A 5,752-nucleotide genomic window follows, 5' to 3' on the forward strand; every position below is an offset into this window, starting at 1 on the left:
GCGACCAGAGTCAGATCGTTTGGGCAGTGGTCGAGAGGAGATGAGTAGAGCTTGTGAGTCTTAGGTCTGGTTTAGACGGAAAGATTTAAGTATTGTTGGCCGATTCTCGAAATCTGTGACCACAGAGCTAATAAAAGTACAACAGGTTCGATCCTGGAAAGATCTCAATCAGTCCCAACCAGGTTGCACGACACTATCCTTATTAAAAATAAATAATCTAGTCTTGTATATACCAAATAGAAGTTAGAGAAGTATAGTATATTGTCTGGTCATTGGATTCATTTCCCTCCAAATGTCTATTAGTCTGATGTTTTGCAATAAGTTGTTGAATTTTTATTAATTGTTTTACTGTTGGCTTTCGGTCTAGAGGTATTTAGAGGTGGCTGAAGGTGAGTATTAAAGTCTCCCCCACAGATAAGTGTCCCCTCTGAGTTATTTACAATCAAATCTATTATCTTAGTAAGAAACAAGACATCACTTCCAGGTGGGGCGTAAACATTGAGAAAAGTATATGTCTCTCCATTTATATTTCCTCTGATTAATATATATCGACCCCTTTCATCTTTGAGTTCAAAACTATGTTCAAAAATTACTTGATATCAATATTGCCACTCCTCTTTTATGTTTTCCTTTGCATGAGAAATAATATGATTTAGTGTATCCACATTTGGTTAGTTATTGATGTTTTTTGTAGGTAAATTATGTCCATCTTTTCCCTCTTCATCTTTGTGCGTTTAATGGGGTATTATGCCACGGACTTCCGTCTTAGCACGTCCGCATTTTTTTGCCACATAGAATGCTTCCGGTGCACAGGCAACAGTATGTTAACAGTGGCTCCTCAGTCGCTGCAGGACTATTAATGATGCTTATATAATCAGTAGCGGAGCTAGACTTTTAAAGTTGGGGGGGCCTTGACTACCTCTGGGGGGGTCAAAATTTTAAGTGTGTGTGTGCACATATATATATATATATATATATATATATATATATATATATATATATATATATATATATATATATATATATATATATATATATATTCTTTATATATATATATAAAAAATGACAGAAAGAAAGAGATCACGGGTACAAGCGGCCGAAATGGGTTTCCTCCGCAGGGTGGCTGGGCTCTCCCTTAGAGATAGGGTGAGAAGCTCGGTCATCCGGGAGGGACTCAGAGTAGAGCCGCTGCTCCTCCACGTCGAGAGGAGCCAGTTGAGGTGGCTCGGGCATCTGGTAAGGATGCCTCCTGGACGCCTCCCTGGTGAGGTGTTCCGGGCACGTCCCACCGGGAGGAGGCCTCGGGGAAGACCCAGGACACGCTGGAGGGATTACGTCTCTCGGCTGGCCTGGGAACGCCTTGGGATTCCCCCGGAGGAGCTGGAAGAAGTGGCTGGGGAGAGGGAAGTCTGGGCCTCCCTTCTGAAGCTGCTGCCCCCGCGACCCGACCCCGGATAAGCGGAAGAAAATGGATGGATGGATGGATGGATGGATATATATATATAATTTTTAAAAAATAACCAAACTGAATATTTAGTTATTTTTTAAGCCCCTCTGTCATTTGACATGTTATAATTAACACCTTTGACTGGCGCACATGGAGACATGATAGACTTTACGCAGAGTTCATGCAGAGGAAACTATAATCAATCAAATAAAAGATCCTTTCTGAATATCATCTCATGGACTCTGAACTAAATGCGTCTTTCTGACCGGGAGCTGACAGCGTGTTGAAGAGTTATGGACACCTTGGTTAGGAAGCTCTGTTTGGACAGGTAAGTTGACAGGTAAAAATAGTCCGGGTAGGACCAGAATTATTTGCCTGATGGTGGCTCGGGCTTCTAATGAGTTTATATTTAATGAGTTTGGAGCACACAGAGAAAACCTAAAGAGAATGTGATCTACTTATTGTAGTTTAAGTAGAGGAATAACAGCTGACTGTTGAGAGAGGAAAGAAATTAAAGTGCAGATCCGTTAGGCTGAAACAAGCGCAGAGCGCTGGGCAATAAATGCGCATAAATGCTCCACCGTTACGCTCCAATTAATCACACATGAGATGACAAACGCCAAATATACAACATATAGTTACACTGCTTACGTTAATGGTGTTTTAAAAACAAAACCAGTAAAAACGTAACTGAGTTAATATGTCAGATTCCCTCCTCACCCTCGTCTTGATAAGAACAGAGAGCAGTTCGCTGGTTTCTGTCCAGAATGTGATCAAGCGCACAGCTGACACTTGGTGCTCAGACAGTTTCAACTTTACACACAGAGAACATCGTGGAGCTAATTATTAATCATACTAAGAACAATATCAGTCAGAGAATCATCTCTGATCTGGACGCTTTAACGGACCAGAGGCTTGGAGCGTCCAGCAGCTGATCCGCTTCTGCGGGGTTTTCTCCCGCTGAGGAAGGTTAGTGCGGGGTTTGGAAACGATCAGAGTTCTGTCGTCTCCTAATCACGTCATTTCGTGAAATGTTACCTGATTTCAAAAACGTTCTCGCAGAGAAATAATAAATGTTACGTTTGATGACTACAAATTGGAGCCCCCCCTGGCTCCGCCACTATATAATTATTCAGATGTCCTGAAACACTCCAACAACAACAAAGGATTTAAGCTGGATGTGTCAAAACTTCACAATAACTTTGAAGGTAAGTTAATAAATCGTTTGTATTCATTATAATGCCTCATAAGTCTGACGTAGCTAACAGGGCCAAGCTTACAAAGGTGCTATGTAAACGTTAAGTGTTTTGATTATCTGTGCAGTGTGCAATCTATATATCTATGCTTTATGGATAGATATAGATATACATTTATTTAAACATATATAGATCTGTCTATATTGTGCCCAAGCTATCAGTCGAAGCTGAAGTTAGCTTCCGAATGTAGCATCTAATTCGTAAAATAGCTAAAGGGCTTAATTTTTCACTATCATGAGCTTTTTTAATGTGTTGTACTTTTAAAACAACACCTAGACATTTCAAACCTAAGTAGATTATTCTGTACTAACAGCAGAATAAATAAAACATTTGTGAAACCTTCTAATTGATTTGTGAAATCTGTAAAATGTCAATAATAGGTTCCAGAACACATTAGATCTGAATTATTAATTTGTGATTATTTTACTTCCCGTTTTCTTTCTTTTTTTTTTTATCTTTATTATAGTTTGAGTTGGACAGGAGTTCTGTTTGATGTCTTCCTGGACGGAGAGATTGGCTGAGCTAATGCTGTCAACAACTTTTCTCCTACTATTAACTTTTCTGCTTTTCTTTATATAAAGTATTTCTATCAGTTGCTCTTTTTCCATTTTGTGTACTGTATTTGCTCTATTTTATTTTATTTTTTTACCTTAATGCTTACCTGGCCAGTTGAGGTGGAAATGTACATCCTCTTGATTACTTACAAATGTCAGAACCACATGGACTGAGCTGGTTACATCAGATCAATCTGAATCTTTATTTCTCATTAAAATGACTTCTTGTAATTTTAAGACATTGTTATAAAATTGCATCTTTATTCTGCTATAACGATGACTACATTCTTGCAATTAAAATTTCTTGTATCCTGACCGTAATGCTCCCTACAACTCACAGAACAGATGATTGAAATAAAGGCATTTTTTTTTTAAGTATTTTCTGTAATTTTATTATAGAAATTGAGGGCAGGAGGAATCGATTAAAATAAAATCTGGTATGAAAAACAATCTTGTAAGTCATATCATCCAGCCTTATTCAGTATATTAAATTACATGACTAACTATATATTACTTAATATTCACATATTCACGTTTCTTTTCTGGTATTACCTAAAAGTGTTTCATTTTAACATCTCACTCAAATTCCTGGTCTACATGCAAATACTTGATATAACGTAAACACACAGAAATGGGGGAAAAAAAGGTTTGTGAAATGTAGAGATTAAATTTTATTGTAGGTACAAACAGGATAGCAAAATGAACAGTGAATATATGATATACCTCCCAGCAGCTAATCAGACTTGTTTTGCCTTTACTGGTGATGAAATCTCATCACTCTGGAGGAGAGGAAGACCAGCTCAGCCCCGTCCAGGATGACTGCAGTGTCAGGGTAGCCAACAAAGTCTGCAGGTAGATTTTTGCATATCTGGTGCTCCGGTTTCAAGATCATAGTTTAACCAAGTAAATAAAAAGTTAGTCCACGTTGTGATGATCCGGCAGACCGTGATTAGTAATTTTCTAAGCAGAATCTCAGAGAGAAAAAAAAAAAGAGAAATTACGTTGTGTATCGCAAGAACAAATTATAGCAGCCAAGTGGAAAAATTCATTCTAACGTGGATTATATTATTAAACAGCAAAGGTAGATGTCATATTTTGGGGATTCGGGAAATACGTGATTTGTACCATTTGTTTGTACCATTTGTTTTATGTGTATCGGTGCGGCTGTAAAGCGAAGGTTTTGGGCCTTAATCTGACTGACTACTTGTGTGGTTTGGATCGGGCAGAAGCGTTGCTGCCCTCGGGGCTACGACTGCATGTTAAATGTATTTTATATAATTGTCATATAAAAAAAAACTAAGGAGTTGCCTAAAAATAATTTCATACTCCGTATAACACAAATGCATCAACACACTTATTGACTTACCTTGTGCCGAATCGCTGCCTCTGTTCTCAGCCTGTTCCCGTTGCAGTGGATTTCCTCCGGCATTATTTTCCTCCAACATATTATTCCAGTGAACGAAGCTCGTACAGCTTCCTTTTAACCTCAGTCTTCCCATTTCCGGTTTTGCAGCTACAAAACCGGGTGTTAGCTGTAGTGGCTAAGTTTTGGCTACAGTCCGCTGTTACCTTGATATCAGCAGGAAAATGAAAAAACTAAGCACTGGATGGTACCGGCTAATTACTGGACACAACAGCACACCACAAAACTCGATTGTTGTACCAGTAGCTCGCAGATGTTTTAAGTTTTGCGTCTTTTTCATGGTACAGATCTTGCAGCTTTGGGTAAAAACATTAGGAGCAAGCAGGACCCGGAACCAATCTATGTGGCATAAATTTAAACGGAAATACGTCACCACCCCTCGTGGCATATACCATAGACATAATATAAGAGAAGACCCATAGACATAATATAAGGATAGACGCCTCATGGACCGCTCTCGCCTATTGTCGCTGACGAGATTTAGGGCTGCCATCTTGGAGCGGTCCACCACTCCACTCTGTGTTACGTGTTTAGCAGGTACAATGACGTTATCAGCGCATTTAATCAATCATAACACGCTTTTTTGTTATTAGAAACCATATTCAAACACCTATCAAAGCTACATTTATGAACAATTGTATTTTTTAAGTGTTTTTAATACATAGTTCAGCATATTTAAATATGCTTAGTGGATATAACAATAGAAAAGAAATGGAGAAAAAGAAATGGGGCTGAACCCCGTATTACACCAAGCACTGTAGCTAATATTAGCTGGTATCTCGCCGGTGGACATAAATACAGTAAAGTAATATTCTAATCACAATATATACACAATAATATGTCCATCTTACTTGTGAAATGTTATCTGTGGAGCCCTCACACCAATAGTCCATCGATCAGAACAACAATATCCCTCAGTGCTGAGGCATCTTCTGCTGTTTTGATTGAGCAAAGTAGGAGGGAGTACCGCTCCAAGATGGCCGCCGTATTTCCTGGGCCGGAGTAGTCAATGCCATGACCTTACCAAGCTCCGCCTAGAAACGCCCCTCAAAAGTCCCACGTGACTTCATGT

The sequence above is a fragment of the Poecilia reticulata genome, chromosome 22 (assembly GCF_904066995.2).
Source record: "Poecilia reticulata chromosome 22, P_reticulata-male-v2, whole genome shotgun sequence".
NCBI classification, from domain to species: Eukaryota; Metazoa; Chordata; class Actinopteri; order Cyprinodontiformes; family Poeciliidae; genus Poecilia; species Poecilia reticulata.